Raw genomic sequence first — 20,670 nt, forward strand, 5'->3', positions numbered from 1 at the left:
AGTCAGTGCTAAGCGATGCTTGGGATGTTAAGAGCAACGTCAGTGCAGCATGGATGACTGGAAACGAGTGATTTGGCGTAATGAATCATGCTATACCGTGTGGCAGTACGATGGAAAGGTTTGGGTTTGGCGAATGCCTGAAGAATGCTAACTGCCATAAGTGTCTAGTACTACAGTGAAGTACACAGGAGTTCGTGTCATGGTATGGACGTGTTTTTGGTGGTTGGGGTGTGGCCCCCTTCTTTTACACCTTATACATCTACATCTACATCTACGTCTACTTGGATACTCTGCAAATCACATTTAAGTGCCTGGCAGGGGGTTCATCGAACCACCTTCATCTACAGGGTGAGTCACTAAATGTTGCCATTAAGAATAACTTCGAAAATATGATAGGAGCTGAAAAGTTCGTGGGACAAATTTTGCATGGGACAACGGGAGCCATAATATGACGTTGGTTTTTTGTTGCTAGGTGGGGTAACTTCAGAAATATGAAGGTCAACTTTGCTTTTTTAAATGGGATGCTGTAGCTTGGTACTTATTTTCTGATAGCGGCTAAAGAGACGAAACCAATGATGTGTCACAGTAAGGTCTTTGAAGGTCAACGAAGGTCTAAAACGTGGCATGAACGCCCATTTACAGAAGGTGTTCGGACTGATGACCATTGGTATCAACGCGGTGCTGCAATCTTCTTATCATGGATTGAGTGGCATTCCTTATCACATCGGCACTTATCGAAGCACATGTTCTGACAATTCTCTTTCACATATCTTCAGGTGTAGTTGGGACGGCTTTATAAACAATGTCTTTTACAAATACCCACAACAAAAAATCCAGATGCATCAAGTCTGGCGAACGAGCAGGCCACATCACATCTCCTCTGGGTCCAATCCAACGATTTGGGGAACTGTCTCTGAAACTCATTTCTAGCCATCACCGAAAAATATAACCGGACACCCCTCGTGTAGATACCACATTCTGTTCCTTGCTCCTAAAGGTATTTCTTCCAACAACAGACCTAATGTTTCGTTGCAGGAATGTGGTGTACTTCCTACCAATAAGATTTCCTTCGATGAAGTAGGGGCCTATAATTCTGTCCTCCAGAATCCCACTCCATACATTCACCGACCACGGTTTATGGTGTGCAACTTGCCGCAGCCAACATGGATTTTCAGTTGCCCAATAATACATGTTATGCAAATTAACATTTCCATGGTTCGTGAATGTAGCCTTGTCAGTAAATAAAATCAAATTAATAAATGTGTTAGCCCTCTGAATCTGAAGTTGAGCCCATCAGCAGAATTGTATGAGACGCATACAATCCGTATCAGTTAAGTCTTAGAGCCGGCCGGGGTGGCCGAGAGGTTCTAGGCGCTGTAGTCTGGAACTGCGCCACCGCTACGGTCGCAGGTTCGAATCCTGCCTCCGGCATGGATGTGTGTGATGCCCTTGGTTATTTAGATTTAAGTAGTTCTAAGTTCTAGGGGACTGATGACCTCAGAAGTTAAGTCCCATAGTGCTCAGAGCCATTTGAACCATTTAATTCTTAGAGGAGACTAATAAGGTAAGGATGATATTTATGGTGATGCAAAACACAGACAACACTAATCTGCCTCATGCCAGATTCCCTTGCGATTTGACGCGAAATAACACAAGGATCTCGAACCGCAGTGGCAAGAGTACCAATTTCCGTTTCCTCGTTAGTAACAGTCCTTTGCCGGATATGTTTCGGATGCGTTAAAGATCCACTTGTTATCAATTTATCATACACATATATAAATGTACGACGCGTAGGGTGAGTACATTGAGGATATCTTTCAGCGTCTAAGTCTCATAGCTCTCACTGAACTTCGTTGGCATTCTCCGTAGATGAGAAGGATATCGACTTGTTCTTCCAAGAAATATATCATTCACACTCGCTTGATTCAACGACACTAGTCTTATCGTTCCTATTAGTGTTGTACTTCGAAACCGTCGAATGGTGTTTACATGTCAATGGCACGTTAGATAGATACGCCGTATTCGGCGAATATTTACTATTTGCACGATATACGAGAGAGAATCGTCAGAGGATGTGCCGAAGTTGTAAGGAATACCACTCAATCCATGATAAGAAGATTGCTGCACTGCGTTGATACCAGTGATCATCACTTCGAACACCTTCTGTAAATGGACGTTCATTCCACCTTTTTGACCGTCGTTGACTTTCAAAGACCTGACTGTAACACATCATTGGATTCGTCTCGATAGCCGCTATCAGAAAATACCAAACTATAGTATCCCATTAAAAATACGAAGTTGACCTTCATATCTCTGTTGCGACCCCTACCTAAAAAAAAAGTCATATTATGGCCCCGTTGTCCCATGAAACATTTGTCCCACAAATTTTTCAGATACTATCATACTTTCGGAGATATTCTAGGTGCCAATAGTTAGTGACTCACCCTGTATATCTAAATGACTACTCTGCAATATACAATTAAGTACCTAAGTGCCTAGGAGAGAGTTGATAGAACAACCTTCAGAAAACGCTAAATGCGGAATTATATGAATACATTTCATGGCATTGTGTACTGTGTGCAGTGAGAGGAGCGTTTCGAAGTCAATGACGGTATCAGCATGATAATGCATCCAGTTATAAAGCTGCATCTAATTGTGAACGAAAACATTTCTGAAATTGACTGGACTGGCCAGAGTGCCACCCTGAACCCAATGGAACAGCTTTGGGATGAGTCAAAAAGTCGACTGTGCTCCAGACCGCAGAGTCCATTACCTTCTCTTCTTTCGGCTGAGGTGGAAGAATGAGCTCCTGTTTCTCTACAGACATTCGGTCAGCTCATCGAAAGTGTCTCCAACAGAGGCCAAGCTATCATAAAGGTGAAGGATTGACATATCCCGAATTAGTGTCCAGTAATAGGTGTGCAGATACATTTTATCATATGTTGTTCAAAAAATGGCTCTGAGCACTATGGGACTTAACATCTGTGGTCATCAGTCCCCTAGAACTTAGAACTACTTAAACCTAACTAACCTAAGGACATCACACACATCCATGCCCGAGGCAGGATTCGAGCCTGCGACCGTAGCAGTCGCGCTGTTCCGGACTGAGTGCCTAGAACCGCTAGACTACCGTTATCATATGTTGTACTGTTTGTTATATAAAGCTCGGTTGCGGATTTCCTCGTGCCGTCTTTCTTTGTAATGTTCCTTCTAGGTAATCTGCAGAAAACTAGTTACGTCGTATTATGTTACCAATCCACTCCTGTCTTTTTAGTTCCAATTTTCTTAACGACCTTTGTCTCCCAGCTCTTTGCTGGACTTCGTGGTTGGTGGTTTCGTCTGTCCAATTTATCTTCTTACAGGCGCCTCCAGCCGCATATCTGCTTTAAGAGATTTAATTTCATTTTTGCGTACTGTCCATGTTTCACAGCCAAATGGAGCTCTTAACCACCTTTTTCTTCACTACAGTGTTTTCGTTTTCTTTTATTAATGAACATTGCTTTTGGCTTTCTAATTCTTTGGTTTATGTCTTCTTTGTCTCTCCCATTTTCAGTACCTTACTTCCTAAAAATTTTTGTGACTTAATTTGTTTTATTTTGTTTCCTATAATTTTTAAATTTGCTTCGCTTTATTTCTTGGAGCATACGGATATTTCTCCGTATCACAGTTAATTTCCATTTCGTATTCATTAATTAGTACTGCATCCACAACCTGTACAGTTCTTCACAGATTTATTTCATCCGGAGCTGTCAGACGTATATCATTCTAAAACCTAAGCATCTGTCCTCTTCCTCCATTTATTCTGATACCTAAACAGTATTGTTTGCACTCAGTTATTGCATCGTCAATGCAAATGTTCAATAGACATGGGAACAGCTTGCATCATTGCCTTACGCCTTGAAAAATTCTACCTTTCTTGTGTGTATTTCTTATCTCCGGTAACGCTACTTGTCCTTTGCATAGTTCTTCAGTTATTCTTCAGTCTCTATAGTTTACATTAACCATTTTTAGATTTTCTGCTATTTTGTTCCAGTTGACAGTGTGGAATGCTCTCCTGAGTTCTACGAAAGCTACGTAAATTTTTGTGTTGACACTAAATCTTTCTTCAGTTGTACTGCGAAGACGTAGGATAGCTTGTTAAGTGCTTCTGCCTTCTTAGAAGCCCAATTGGTTTTCATCTAAATTGGATTCAGTTTCTTTCTTAACGCATCTGTATATTATTCTTGTTAATATTTTCGAGGTATTAGTTAAATGTCCTGTGATCTCCACACTTCTTCTTTGGGAACATATTCAGAACTCTTTTCTCAAAGACTTCTGGGATAATATCTGCCTTACATCAGGGACAAGCAGCTAAGAGAGGCCACCTGAATAACTCGGCCACTTTTAGTGACAGAAGAAAATTCAAACAAAATCCGCTTAGTAGGAAGGAGGACATACTCCTGTTGTGGTGTTCACCATTTTGTAATAGGTGGAAGGACAGAGGAAAAACGATGGTTAAATTTGTTATTTTAAATGGATTGGCTAGTTATACTATTTATCTTTTAATAATTCTTTCGAAGACTCGTAGAAACCATTAGGTTCTGTTACGTTTGGTTGTGTATGAGAGGTATGGAGTATCATCGAAAAAGAACAGGTACACTGCGTGGTTGCTTTAATGCACAGGCTACATCAAATGCAAACAACATTCCACTCACTGCACGTTTCGTGTGTTTATCTGTTGCGTAAAGATCATCGAATGTAAACATCATTTCGCTGACTACTGGGTTCGTGTGTTTACCTCGTGTATGAAGACCGTTAGTCTACTGTTTGCTGTCATAGCGAGTAGATGTCGTCCTCATAATGTTATCAGGTATTCACAATGTTCCACGCAAGAGCTGAGAAATCTGATATTGTTTGTATTAACGGCGAATGTCGCCAAAATATGATACCAGCAATGCCATTGTATACCGAGAGATGACCTGATCGTGTAACACATTCGCGTTCAGCCTTCGAAAATATAATACAAATATTTCAGAAAACAGGCAACGTCGAAATATCAAACGCCACAACCGACGAGCGAGAAGCTACCGACATCGTAGCAGCTATAGCTGTAGTATTACAAAACAGCTCGAACGCTGGAGTGGAATCAGACAACGAAGTTTTCTGCGAATATTACATTCCGACAAATTTCACCCATATCACTTCATCAGGATCTCCATGGCGATGACTTTCGACGAAGGGCACAGTTCTCCAAATCGGGGCTACGAAAACTTCCAGCAAGTGTCATATTCTTGACCAAGAAGTTATTTACAAATGAAACGTTATTTACAAACCATGGGCATCATAATACTCGCAAAATATACTACTGGTCCTCTGAAGACCCACGGTAGCTCAGAAAAGTGGACAGTGACCTTTGTCACTCAACATTTGATGTGGTCTTCTAAATAGTCACTTTAAGGATCTCTGTTTTATTGATAGGGACTTAAGAAGAGAGGGGTATTTTGATTTCTTAACAGAGGTATTGCCGCTATTACTAGAAGACATCCGATTGAACGTACGACAAGTCGTGTGATATCAACTCAATGGATGTCCTGCACATTCTGCACGGGAAATTACAGAGGTTCTGGACAACAGATCTGAATATCCTTGGGTTGCTAGGTCTGACAACACAATATGGGCCACACATTCGTCAGACCTAAATCGAAACAACAAATTGTGCTATGAAATTCCAACCACTCACGAGGAAATGGAAGATCGTATTACGAGATCTTGTTCTGCTATCAGCTTGGATGAAATTCAACGTGCAGCACTGCCCACAACCACTCGTTTTACAACATGTGGTCACCATTTTGAACAGGTTATGTAATTATATTATATGATGTTATTAAATTACTTATTGTATATTGTCTCATTGTATGCCCTTCTTGCAAATGCACTTGTAAAAGATCAACAGCATGATCTGAAGTTAGATAATTGCTGTACAACCTAACGCATTTGTATGCGACTTCAAACGTATTATTAAAAGGTAAATAATATAACATGTGAATCCATTCAAAACGACAAATTTGACTATTACATCTCATCTACCCTCACATCTATGAAAAATTAATGAACACCACAGTATGTCCTCTTTCAAGCTAAGCAGCAGATGTTTGAAAAAGTTTCTTCCGTCAGTAAAAGTGGCAGAGTTATTCAGGTGAACTTGATTTGAACTTATATCAGATTTTTTGTTTCTGGGTCTAATGCTGTAAAAATTTCACTTATGATGTTATCAGTATTACTAACTTCCATTTACATCAGATCATGTAATGGGTTTTCGAATTTTTCTTCTGTAATTTCGACCCCCTTTCCATTTGACATAATTTTTATTCTTCTGTTTCACTTAATTACTCTGGCTCGATATATAACTCCTCAATGTACTGTTTCCATCTCTCCGCTACATCCTCATGGTCTGTAAGAATTTCATTTACGAATTTAATTTAGTTCTTATAAATCCAGATTAGGATAGCGAGCTGGTACAAACATCCACTTGTCGCAACATATTTGCGCTGATAGTCGCTGATAGTCGTTAGCGTGAATTAACGTTCTACAGAATTTCTTTATATGTGCGGAGAGATTGCACTGTTGTTACCTGTATCAATATTTACCGTTCAGATTTTATTAAATTTCATTATACAAATACACAAAACCAGTGCAATCATCCACGGTTTTGTCGAATGGAAGTTTTGTTTGAAAGTTACCTAGTTTCTGGCCTAAGTTTGCTTTCACATAGATTTCACACTCTCTGTCCAACAGCAAAAACGAAGATTAATCTGAACAGATATGCCACGGACTGATACTTCCTCGTGAACGGAATTAAGTACGTGGTTCTTAATGGAGAGGCATCGTCAGAAGCGAAGGTAGTGACTGGCGTACCTCAAAGTACGGAAGCTGCTATGCATAAAAAAAAAAAAAGAAAACGAACTGATGGGTAAATCTTTCTTGGTTATTTTGTTGGTATAACGATTGGCCCTGTCTCAACTTTGTAACCTTTAAGAGACGTATAACAGGCTATGTAAAATGCCTCTCTTCTGTTCTTATTTAGAGATTATAATGGTGAATACTACTACAAAGCTGCTTTAGGTGCTTAATCTGTAACCGTATCCTCACTGAATTCATTAGAAACCGTTAGCTGTTCAGTTTGCGCTGGCACTAACGAGGATAAAAAACTTTGTTTTAAAATAGTGCATGACTTATGGAAATAGAATTTTTATATCATAATATTACACAAAGTGTTATCATCAAATCGGAATTAAAATTAATGAAAGTCCTTATGACCGCATTCGCTGTTTACTGTAATTCATTCAAAGACCCACGACCGGTTTCGCACCTTAAAGGTACATCCTCAGGTGCATTTAAGTAATCGTTTTATGCCTTATGGGAATTAAGATGTTTCAAGGTGTGGCTATAAACGAAAGTGGGCGATCCCGCAAACTAGAAGGTATTGCACACCGACGGTGGGCGTCCACAATAAAATCCTTAAGCTAAGAAAGTGTGGGTGTCGGAAGTTTCAACACGCGGGAGAATTGATCACTGGAATTTGCACGGGACCGCATACTGTTAATTGGACAGAAAAGCGTGTACAAAATTCGATAATGACCATCGTCAGCTGGATAATATCAGCGCACCGAGAATCTAATGGATTCCGGAGAAAAAATGGTTCAAATGGCTCTGAGCACTATGGAACTTAACATCAGTCCCCTAGAACTTAGAACTACTTAAACCTAAATAACCTAAGGACATCACACACATCCATGCCCGAGGCAGGATTCGAACCTGCGACCGTAGCGGTCACGCGGTTCCAGACTGAAGCGCCCAGAACCGCACGGCCACACCGATCGGCGATTCCGGAGATATCAGGGCCGTTGAGTGCAGGTCATATGGACTTTCATTCGTTTTAATTCCAATTTGATAATAAATCCTTGTGTAATATTATGGTATGAAAGTTCCAATTCTATTAGCCACGTATTGTTTTAGATGTGGTTGCCCCACCTATAGAGTAATTTGTAAAATATTGCATTTCCCTCTCTTCCTAAGGCTTTTCTATAAACCAAGGAGATAATATCGACTTTTCTTTTAATAGCCGTTTCCTGTTGTTGTTGTGGCCTTCAGACCGAAGATATGTTTGATGCAGCTCTCCATGCTTGTCTATACTATGCAGGCCTCTTCAACACAGCATAACTACCGCAAACTACATCCATTTGAATGTGCTTACTCTGTGTAAGCCTTGACCTCCCTCTACAATTTTTGCCGCAACGCTTCCATCCATTGACAAATTGACGATTCCTTTATGGCCCATAATGTGTCCTATCAACTGATTCCTTCCTGATCGATCTACCTACCTAGTCTTCAGCACACTTTCGTAGCTCTGGATTTCAAACGCTTCTATTCTCTTCTTGTCTGGCCTGCCTATCGCTCAAGTTCCACTTCCGTACAAGGCTATCTTCATAAACATACCTTCAGGAAAGGCTTCCTAACATTTAAATTTATACTAGATGTATGTAAAAATTCCTGTTATTCAGAAATTTTGTTCTTGCCAATACCAGGCTCCATTTTATATTTTCTACATTTTTTTTAAAATTTTCCCTACTTTCGCCGTCATCAGTTATTTTGTTCCTGACATAGCAAAACTCACCTAATAGTTTAACGTCTTATTTTCTAATCGCATTCCCTAAGCATTGCCTAATTCAATTCGACCACGCTCCATGTCCCTTTTATTGATCTCTGTTCAAGACACTATTCATTCCCTTCAACTGTTCTTCCGAATCCTTTGAATTCTGACTGCTTCGCCGCGCGGGATTAGCCGAGCGGTCTAAAGCGCTGCAGTCATGGACTGTGCGGCTAGTCCTGGCGGAGGTTCGTGTCCTCCCTCGGGCATGGGTGTGTTTGTTTATTCTTAGGATAATTTGGGTTAAGTAGTGTGTAAGCTTAGGGACTGATGACCTTAGCAGTTAAGTACCATAAGATTTCACACACATTTCAACATGTGACTGCTTCATTTGCTGAATTTTAATATTTTTTTCCTTCCCATCAGTTAAAGTAAATACATCCTGAGATATACGTGGATTTCTACTAGATTTCGTTTTTTTTTCTTTTATTGACTGAAATTTTCATACCCGTTTGATGGATCTATTTAGAGATCGACGTCGATCAGTATTTTAGTCAAATCATTTAGATCTTGAAGTTGGATAAGCAATTTAAAAAATACGCAGTTAAAAAAAAGTTATTGCTCTATCTCTGAAAAAAAGTACACTTTTCCTTGATATTATACAGGATGTCTCTCCTAAGAGTTGTCACACACATTTTCTCTGGTGTTTCGGCAGATGTTTGCAACTTCGTGTTTATTATGTGTAACTGGAGTCAGCCCAAACAACCACCACCCATCATGTCTTTCATGCGACCACCAGTAACGAAGGAAAGTGCCTGTTTGTTTCCAGTTACGAACAAAACTATTTGTAAAGTGGAATTTTACGTGTCCATTCGATAGAGCGTCCCCTAGTTAGTCTAGTATGATATTCGTTTTAGCGACATTTATTTAAAAGGGACAGGGAAACCAGTATTCCAGCAGCGACTGAACAGCGCTACAGCACGGGTCTCCTCCCGCAAACAACCTCAACCCCAACATGGAACAGGCACCTCACTACCGCCGCAAACAAGGGTTACATCCTCTTCTGAAGGCTATATCCACTGCTGAAAGGCGATGGTTTAACCATCCAGTTCAAACTCCTCCTCTGGCGCCAGTTCATACTTCCAGTCATCCCCTATGGCTCGGAGGTATGGTCTACGGCGTCATACAGAGCACTATCCCGACTACAACGTCTCCAGAAAGAAGTTTTCCGTGTTATCTCAGGCGCTGGTAGATACGTCCCAACACACATATAAGAGACTTCCTAGACCAACCCACAATTTACACACTTATTCAAGAAAAATCCACAAAATTTTAGCCGCGCTGGATTAGCCGAGCGGTCTAGGGTGCTGAAGTCATGGACTGTGCGGCTGGTCCCGGCGGAGGTTCCAGTCCTCTCTCGGGCATGAGTGTGTGTGTTTGTCCTTAGGATAATTAGGTTAAGTAGTGTATAAGCTTAGGGACTGATGACCTCAGCAGTTCAGTCCCATAAGATCTCACACACATTTGAACATTTTGAACAAAATTGTAGGAAACAACACAAACTTCGCCTCACTTCCTCGTAAAAAATTTAGGAAACGAACAACCGGAAGCTTCCTAAAAACGCCCAAAATTAACCCTTACACGCCTTTTTAGAGACCAATAACACATACATAAAACACCAAACACAAGTTTACACACAGAAAACACGCACACAAGCCTAATCCCTCAGCTTCACGTAAACCCCTAGCGCATTCCGAAGTCAGACGGGCACAGCTCAGTGGTACTACATACACAACCAGAACGCCCATAGCCTCGTCGCTGTTTGACTGCTGGTTATGCATCCTGTTTTACTGTCCCTGTTAATACATACTCATAAAAAATATAGCAGTAGACTAATTTGGGGCCGCTCTATCGAATGACCTGGGGGAGTTGCCGCTACAACCTTGCGACTCTGGCTAAAAATGGGGGTAAGATGCGAGTATAAGAACTCAACAAGATTGTTCTCTTAGCCTCTCTCACCTCAATTCTCCACAATCCTACCTACACGTTGTGCTCCTGTTAAGCTGAGCAACCCAGTGGAAGGTTGGGTAACCAACTCCAACGGGGAAGTGGGTTAGCGAGCCGACAGGATGTGGAGGACAGTGGGAAGCAACAGGAAATCACCACTGGAATTACTTCCCTAGACGTTCATGGGAAAGACTTCTTTGAACATTATTCCGGAGGTAAAGCTTCCCCTCAATCGGATCCCCTGGAGGGGAATACATTAGGCTAAATTGAAAAGGAAGGAAGGAGAAGAAGAAGGAAGGCTTATTGAGGATTGGGACTTGAAATGTTTTAACCCTTCTCCAGGACGGCAAATTAGAAAACGCCAAACATGAAATGGTAAGAAACAAATTAGATGTACTCGGAATGTGTGAGGTAGGATGGGGCGGTTGTGGAGAACTACAAAATGCAGACTTCCGATTGTACTGTTCAGGTGAAGATAAAAATGGAATGTAGGGGTTGGAATTTTGATAGGTAAAAGACTGAGGGACAGGGTTATCGAGGTTGAATATTTTAGTGGAAGAATAGAAGATGAGACTGAAAGAGAACAAGAAAGACTTAGTTATCACCCAAGCCTACATGCCAACAAGTAATCATTGGGATGAAGAGGTAAAAGAATGTTATGAGAAGACAGAAAACTTAGCAGAGAGAGAGAAAAGAAACGTATGTATTGTTATAATGGGTGATTGGAATGCAGTAGTTGGTGAAGGACCAGAAGGAAAAGATCTGGAAAAATTTGTACTGGGTGAAAGAAATGAGAGAGGGCAAAGATTGTTGGAATACCGCAATGAAAATTTCATGGTACTAGGAAATACTCTATTTGATAACCACAAAAGACGACGGCGTATTTGGGTATCTCGATCTGACAACAAAAGATATCAAATTGATTACATAATAACACAACAAAGATACCGAAATTGCCTAAAGAGTGTCAAAAGTTATCCAGGGGCAGATATTTATCCAGATCATATATTAGTAGTAGCCGAGGTTCTAGTTAAATTGAAAAAAAACCTGGAAAGGACAGAAGAGAGAGCACATTAACTTCCAGAAACTGAAAGACAAAGGCAACTGTGAAATATTAGTGAATGCATATTACGAAATCATGATGCAACGACAGCAAACATAATGCACAGAATGACGATGGGATCGTTTTAAAAATGGGATCAAAAAGGCAGCTAAGGAAACGTTGGAGTCAAGGAGAGGAAAAAAGTAAAGAAAGGATGGGTAACACCAGATATGATAATCAAGATGGATGACTGCAGGAAATGGAAAACTGTAAACACAGAAGAAGGGAAGCGCAATTACAGTAGGTTAAATAATGAATTAAGAAGGGACTACTACCACTATTACTACTACTACTACTACTACTACTACCGACGGGGCTCGTAAAATTTTGGTTTACAAATCATTTTGTTTGTAACTGGAAACAAAGCGATGCTTTCCGTCGCACTGGGTGACGCATGAGAGGCTAGATGGTCAATATTTGTTTAGCCTGACAGCGACTACCCTTTTCAAAAGCGAAATTGCAGTTATCTCTCGAAACATCACAGAAAAAGAGCCTGAAGACTCTTAGGAGAGATACCCGACATACGTATATACACACACTTTCACTAGATAATTTCACTGAATAAAGCTTCATCTATAGTTGCAATAGCAGTAGACCTGTATTTTTAATCTCAAGTCCAATAGCAAAACAACTCAAAGGTGACTGAATGCAAACAGAATTTACGTAATGATAAAAAAATCATGTCCACTGATAACACAGTCACTCGGAGTCAATCTTCTTGCAATCGCAGACGCGTATGGCCCATTCATACAACTTGTCTTTGATTTCCGCAGGGTGAACCTCACTCGGACTCAGTCTCGTTCGCTAGTCATGAAATATAAAAGAAAGCGGTAAATCAGTTATTACGTTTTACAGACAGTAATAAAAAACGTAAAATACATATTCCTCGTTTTCAGTACTATGTGTTGCTGAAGCGAGAGCAATATGAGTGCCGTAATCCACATTTTGTGACACTCCTGAGTCTACAGCCGAAGCCAGCAATCCGCAAACTACGCAGTCCTGTAGAAGGATATGGTATCGATACAAACTTGCTACGAAATACACAGAAACTTGTAAACGATCAGTGAATGGTACGAAGATTGCAGTCGCTTTCGTTAGACCCCAGTAGATATTGAAAATAAATTCTTCAAATGTCTTCCATTTGCTGGAAGCATTGCTGAAGGCATCACGAGAAGACTTCCACAACGCACTTTAATACATCCACCGGAACAGCTCTTACTTGGTAGTGAATGAGAGTACTCAGTCCGTCAATTTTCTGCAAACGACTGGCAAACACCCCATTCTTAACATAAAGTAATTCGGACATATAATACCTGGGGGTCACCAAAGAGGGACAGTTTAGGTGCATTCGCTTGTTATAATAACTCTTCGACGTGCTTCAACTTTCTGAAATCAAATAGCATTCAGTAACCATTACAATATTTTGCAGCAGCTTTCGGCATTCGTTGCTGCTGCAAGACGGACATCATCCTAGGGGGGAAAAAAGTGGTCAGTAATTTCAAGCACGTCAACTGCGCAACCATACCACAGTTTTTGAATTCGCCTGGTATAGAAGAATCGTTGTGATTTTCCTGAGACCAATACCTGATGTTCTGCTTATTAACAAATCCAGTCACGAAAAAGTTCGTTTCATCAGACAACAGCAGTTGTTGGAGAAACTGGTTCCCCGTTAATCATTGCAACAATTTGAGCACAGTAAGCGAGTCTGTTTTGCCTATAATTTCTCTCGATTCTTGAACCACCTGCACTTTAAAGATACAAAACTTCAAATCACACAGTAAGTGGCCCAATGGGCGTGGCGGTAGTAGTAATGTTTGCGCATATCGCCGTGATGAACTTCTGGGGCTGTGTTCAAGTGATACGCTCACTCGCTCCAGGTTCGTACACGTTCGAACACGTCTTCCTCCTACAACACCTAGAAGAATTTCCTCTCGACTTTTGGCAAGATCACTGTGTCACTTTTTTTTTTTAAGTTCTCAAGAGAGAGCCACGTCTGAGCACCTCTGTTAGTCTCCCTGGCGCTATTGACATTATGGCTGGCGAGGCTGTTGCGCAAACCCATGACTCTGCAGTTTTACTAGAAACGCGGGGCGCTAAAATTCCCAGACCGGAAGTAGATAACACGCAAGCGGAAGTTGCGGTTACAAATAAGCTATGGCTATAGAGGGTGGTCCATTGATAGTGAGCGGGCCAAATATTTCAGGAAATAACCATCAAACGAAAAAACTACATAGAACGAAACTCGTCTAGCTTGAAGGGGGAAACCATGTGACACTATGGTTGGCCCGATAGATGGCGCTGCCATAGGTCATACGGACAGCAACTGCGTTTTGTTAAATAGGAACCCCCATTTTTATTACATATTCGTTGTAGAACGTAAAGAAATATGAATGTTTTAGTTGGACCACTTTTTCGCTTTGTGACAGATGGCGCTGTAACAGTCACAAACGTATAAGTACGTGGTATCACGTAACATTCCGCCAGTGCGGACGGTATTGATTCGTGATAAAGTGTTAAAATGGACCGTTTACCAATTGCGGAAAAGGTCGATATCGTGTTGATGTATGACGATTGTGCTCAAAATGCCCAACGGGCGTGTGCTATGTATGCTGCTCGGTATCCTGGACGACATCATCCAAGTGTCCGGACCGTTCTCCGAATCGTTACGTTATTTAAAGAAACAGGAAGTGTTCAGCTACATGCGAAACGTCAATCACGACCTGCAACAAATGATGATGCCCAAGTAGGTGTTTTAGCTGCTATCGCGGCTAATACGCACATCAGTAGTAGACAAATTGCGCGCGAATCGGGAATCTCAAAAAGGTCGGTGTTGAGAATGCTACATCAACATCGATTGCACCCGTACCATATTTCTATGCACCAGGAATTGTATTGCGACGACTTTGAACGTCGTGTACAGTTTTGCCACTGGGCACAATCAAAATGGTGCAATGTATGCTGATTTCCTACGTAATATTCTACCGATGTTACTACAAGATGTTTCACTGCATGACAGAATGGCGATGTACTTCCAACATGATGGATGTCCGGCACATAGCTCGCGTGCGGTCGAAGCGGTATTGAATAGCATATTTCATGACAGGTGGATTGGTCGTCGAAGCACCATACCATGGCCCACACGTTCCCCGGATTTCTTTCTGTGGGGAAAGTTGAAGGATATTTGCTATCGTGATCCACCGACAACGCCTCACAACATGCGTCAGCGCATTGTCAATGCATGTGCGAACATTACGGAAGGCGAACTACTCACTGTTGAGAGGAATGTCGTTACACGTATTGCCAAATGCATTGTGGTTGACGGACATAATTTTGAGCATTAATTGCATTAATGTGGTATTTACAGGTAATCACGCTGTAACAGCATGCGTTCTCAGAAATGATAAGATCACAAAGGTACATGTATCACAATGGAACAACCGAAATAAAATGTTCGAGCGTACCTACGTTCTGTATTTTTATTTAAAAAACCTACCTGTTACCAACTGTTCGTCTAAAAGTGTGAGCCATATGTTTGTGGCTATTACAGCGCCATCTATCACAAAGCGAAAAAAGTGGTCCAACTAAAACATTCATATTTCTTTACGTACTACACGAATATGTAACAAAAAATGGGGGTTCCTATTTTAAAAAACGCAGTTGATATCCGTTTGACCTATGGCAGCGCCGTCTAGCGGGCCAACCATAGCGCCATCTGGTTTTCCCTTCAAGCTAGACAAGTTTCGTTCTTTGTAGTTTTTTTTTGTTTGACGCTTATTTGGTGAGATATTTGGCCCGGTCACCATCAATGGAACACCCTGCAGAAGTAATGAATCTGGGAGGACGGCTACAGTCGTCCTGCAGCTACGCGTGCAACAGCATTGGGGGACTTGCAGAGATGCCGAGTTATTACAGGGGGAGAATGCTGTCGCGTGATGCAGTTTATAAGTTTGTGACAACATACCACCCACTAATCAGGCTCAATTGGTATCCCAACCCGTTCTTCACAGACCACACATTCAGTCAGAGTTGCGAACGTCAGCTGCTAGATACAACATGCGCCACACTGGAGGTGGCAGATACCACATTTATCGTGTGAATCCTAAGGAAGTTAGGGCGCTTGCAAAACTCTTGTCTGAGTAATGTTCTTGAGAACTTTTCGTCCGTCTAGGGTCCTTACCAACCCGCACTATTGGAAGAGGTAGAAAAGGTTCAAAGAAGAGTTTCTTTTTGATTTGTTATGAGTATGTGAATGCGAGAACGTCACAGGAACACTGAACAAACAGCATCGGAAGTCGTTACAACAAACACGTTGCATGGCAGAACCTTAGTCACTAAATTTCAAGAGCCTGCGTTCCAACATTTGTCATAGAACGTTTTATTTCGACCAACATAAATGTCACATAATGACCAAGACCTTAAAATCGGAGAAAAGCGACCTCATGCAGAAGTGAACCGACAATCGTTCTTCCCACATACCATCCACGAATGGTATGGCAACCTGGTACCCACATCACACCCACATCACATCCACATCACCATACGGTGGCTTGCGGAGTTCTAATGTATAGTGTACAGAGACTTACCTTCTATATTCACTGTTCATTTTCTATCTTGGCCAATGTTGTTTTGTTGCGGAATCATTTACATTAGACACTGATTTGAATGAAAGTGCGCGTAAACGTGAACGTTGCAGAACTCGCGAGCTGTTCGCGGTAGGAACCTGATTTCGGAATACGTTGTTAACGAAATAAAGAATGGAACATATAATAGCTTTTCGGAATTTCTCCCTAAAAACATCTCCTGATTTTCAACTTTACTTCTGATGATGAGAGGATTATAAAGCGAGACATGTGACTGACAGCAACTATCCCAATTTTCTTTCGGTTGCGCCTTCTCGGCAAGTGGAGAGTATTTCTTCCACATCCCTGTCCGGCTGCTCTTTCATTCGTTGGCTTCGAATAGGACAAGAAGTCGGACTTTTCAGGAGAGGTGCTCATCGCCAGCTTATCTATTTCGCTCTGAATGAGGTGAAGCTTGTTATGTAGTCACACTGCATTTTGTAGCCTAGGATTTAACACTGGAACTACTCACGTTCCAGAGACAGAAAGCCGCAAGATCACCTTCAATAAATGCTAAAAAAATTTCGTTTGAATTCGCTATTTCAGTGAAAAAATTATGAAAAATCGAGAAAGGCTTCAATACACGGCAGAAGCTCTTACAAGTGTGTGTTAGAAAACGTCCACGCTGTCGAAAAACCGCTTTACATGTCTAGTGTCGTACCTCGTCGAAATAAAGATCTCGATTCGTCTATAAAGGTATGTATAAGCAACTTGCTAGACTGGTCTCAGACACAGAGAACAAAAAAATCAAATGGCTCTGAGCACTATGGGACTTAACATCTATGGTCATCAGTCCCCTAGAACTTAGAACTACTTAAACCTAACTAACCTAAGGACAGCACACAACACCCAGCCATCACGAGGGAGAGAAAATCCCTGACCCCGCCGGGAATCGAACCCGGGAACCCGGGCGTGGGAAGCGAGAACGCTACCGCACGACCACGAGATGCGGGCACACATAGAACAAACCCAGCAACACGTCTACGAGTATGTTTTGGATTTCAGCGTGCTTCCCTAGCAACGAGAAGTATTATCGTCATTACCGATAATGAAATAAATAAAATACTCACGGACGGTCGACTGACATGGAGTGTCTGCTTATGCGTGTCGATACTGCGCGACATATTGTACATAAAAATGGAGGCAGACGAAGTGAAAATGCTTCTGAGTGAAACGTTTGGACGTATTAGAGCACAACAGGTACATGGTAAATATTGTTTAAGTTATGCTTCTCTACAGAGAATTCGAAATATAAACTCCCTCAATATATTCATGGTAATAACAAAAAGCGATTTATTGAGGGCAGCCGCCAAGGAATAGGAAATCCAGCAATAGCGCATGAATATTGAGGATATCAAGGTGCTTCGACGACCGTAGCTGAAGACATGGAAGAGTTTCTGCAACGTCTAAGGTTTTGTTGGTTTCTTCAAAAGTCCACGGTTATTATCTCATCGTCTGTTGTAATTATTCTTTATCCCATCAGTATCAAGTACAGTTTCTTGGTGTTGACAACAGCCAGCCGCGGTGACCGAGTGGTTCTAGGTGCTACAGTTCGGAACCATGCGATTGCTATGGTCGCAGGTTCGAATCCTGCCTCGGGCATGGATGTGTGTGATGTCCTTAGGTTAGTTAGGTTTAAGTAGTTATACGTTCTAGGAGACTGATGACCTCAGATGTCAAGTCCCATAGTGCTCAGATCCATTTGAACCATTTGATAACAGTACAGAGAGAATGCTCGATCTAGATTTACGTAGGTAAATGACCATATGACGAAGCGGTTATCAAATCTCGTTACATTACACTTAATGAACCGATGTGTGTTAGTTAATAGTCATTAATTCCACGTATGAAATTCTGAACGCAAAGAATGAAATTCGATTTCCTGTACAACTCAAAAGCAATAAAACTGCACTCAAATACTCGTCTTGTACCTTTACTCAAGCATGCAAAAAAAAAAGATCAAGGAAATTAAAGAAAAATAATTTTGTGGCATTATATATACACTACTGGCCATTAAAATTGCTACACCAAGAAGAAATTTAGATGATAAACGGGTATTCATTGGACAAATATATTATATTAGAACTGACATGTGATTACATTTTCGCGAAATTTGGGTGGATGGATCCTGAGAAATCAGCACCCAGCACAACCACTTCTGGCCGTAATAACGGCCTTGATACGCCTGTGCATTGGGTCAAACAGAGCTTGGATGGCGTGTACAGGTACAGCTGCCCATGCAGCTTAACGCACGATACCACAGTTCATCAACAGTGGTGACTGGCGCATTGTGACGAGCCAGTTGCTCGGCCACCATTGACCAGACGTTTTCAATTGGTGAGAGATTTGGAGAATGTGTTGGCCAGGGCAGCAGTCTGTATCCAGAAAGGCCCGTACAGGACCTGCAACATGCGGTCGTCCATTATCCTGCTGAAATGTAGGGTTTCGCAGAGATCGAATGAAGGGTAGAGCCACGGGTCGTAACACATCTGAAATGTAACGTCCACTGTTCAAAGTGCCGTCAATACGAACAAGAGGCCGGGTGATACGCCAGTATGGCGATGACGAATACACGCTTCCAAAGTGCATTCACCGCAATGTCGCCAAACACAGATGCGACCATCATGATACTGTAAACAGAACCTGGATTCACCCGAGAAAATGACGTTTTGCAACTCGTCCACCCAGGTTCGTCGTCGAGTACACCATCGCAGGCGCTCCTGTCTGTGATGCAGCGTCAAGGGTAACCACAGCCACGGTCTCCGAGCTGATAGTCCATGCTGCTGCAAACGTCGTCGAACTGTTCGTGCAGATGGTTGTTGTCTTGCAAACGTCCCCATCTGTTGACTCAGGGATCGAGACGTGGCTGTACGATCCGTTACAGCCATGCGGATAAGATGCCTGTCATCTCGACTGCTAGTGATACGAGGCCGTTGGGATCGAGCACGGCGTTTCGTATTACCCTCCTGAACCCACCGATTCCATATTCTGCTAACAGTCATTGGATCTCGACCAACGCGAGCAGCAATCTCGCGATACGATAAACCGCAATCGCGATAGGTTACAATCCGACCTTTACCGAAGTCGGAAACGTGATGGTACGCATTTCTCTTCCTTGCACGAGGCATCACAACAACGTTTCACCAGGCAACGCCGGTCAACTGCTTTTTGTGTATGAGAAATCGGTTGGAAACTTTCCTCATGTCAGCACGTTGTAGGTGTCGCCACCGGCGCATCACAACAACGTTTCACCCGTCCACGCCGGTCAACTGCTGTTTGTGTATGAGAAATCGGTTGGAAACTTTCCTCATGTCAGCACGTTGTAGGTGTCGCCACCGGCGCCAACCTTGTGTGAATGCTCTGAAAAGCTAATCATTTGCATATCACAGCATCTTCTTCCTGTCGGGTAAATTTCGCGTCTGTAGCACGTCATCTTCGTGGTGTAGCAATTTTAATGGCCAGTAGCGTTGTTGCCACGAGTACATACTACCAGTATTGTTGAATAATAACTATGCATGCACATGTAAATCCACTCAGTTACCTGAAATACACTGAGGCGCCCAACCCAGACAACTCGGGTAAAATTTTGAATAAACCAGTCCCAAACACGCGTACACCAGCTGTCAAATTGGAATCTCGCGCCAACTGTGCTTCTCGACCGGTAGGAACAAAGCACATTTATGATAGGTTCGTGCGCGCGTCGCTTAATGCAGGGAAACAAAGCTGTTCATTTCAGAAAAATATCTGTTTACTTCGTGAGGTTTCTGAATCTGCGAAATATGGGTAATGCATTCAATGCTGGGAACATGATTATTATATTACTAAATAGAATAATTGTAGGGGTGAAGACGGAGCTAACACAAAATTTATATTTAGTTGGTGTTAGATCGACAGTGATGTCGTAGACTGACTAATTACAGTCTTATGACTGGAATCACATTTTATTATAAAGAGACAACAGCTACTACATTACTTTTACAACTGAGAGCCTGATTACATTTAACAGTCTTTTTTTCCAAATTACCCGCGTTAGCTGCAGCTCACGTCGTTGCGAGATAACATCTCCAAATCCGTTATGTATCGTCATGGATTGTTATGTTCACTGTAGTCCAGATTATCTACACTGCATTTAAATCGAATGAGAAGGGGCATTGGTACTTAAACTAAGCTATAAAGTACTCATTACAGCTTAAATTGTTTCATGTCTACTTTCGATATGCTGAGTCGAGAACCTGTTTTTGTACGCTTCGTCTGCAAAATAAATAAATAGTGATAAAAATAAACCGTATGTGTAGGGCTCTTGTACTTCATCTACA

At 41.8% G+C, this 20,670-nt stretch overlaps 1 non-coding gene across 1 annotated transcript; it reads left to right on the top strand.

Moving 5' to 3' along the window:
• Positions 1–1,347: 1,347 nt before the first annotated feature.
• On the top strand, positions 1,348–1,431 carry Trnas-gga (transfer RNA serine (anticodon GGA)). Its single transcript is given in 2 exon segments — positions 1,348–1,387; positions 1,397–1,431. It is a non-coding gene; the product is annotated as a tRNA-Ser (tRNA).
• Positions 1,432–20,670: the final 19,239 nt, after the last annotated feature.

The sequence above is a fragment of the Schistocerca cancellata genome, chromosome 6 (assembly GCF_023864275.1).
Source record: "Schistocerca cancellata isolate TAMUIC-IGC-003103 chromosome 6, iqSchCanc2.1, whole genome shotgun sequence".
Classification (NCBI taxonomy): domain Eukaryota; kingdom Metazoa; phylum Arthropoda; class Insecta; order Orthoptera; family Acrididae; genus Schistocerca; species Schistocerca cancellata.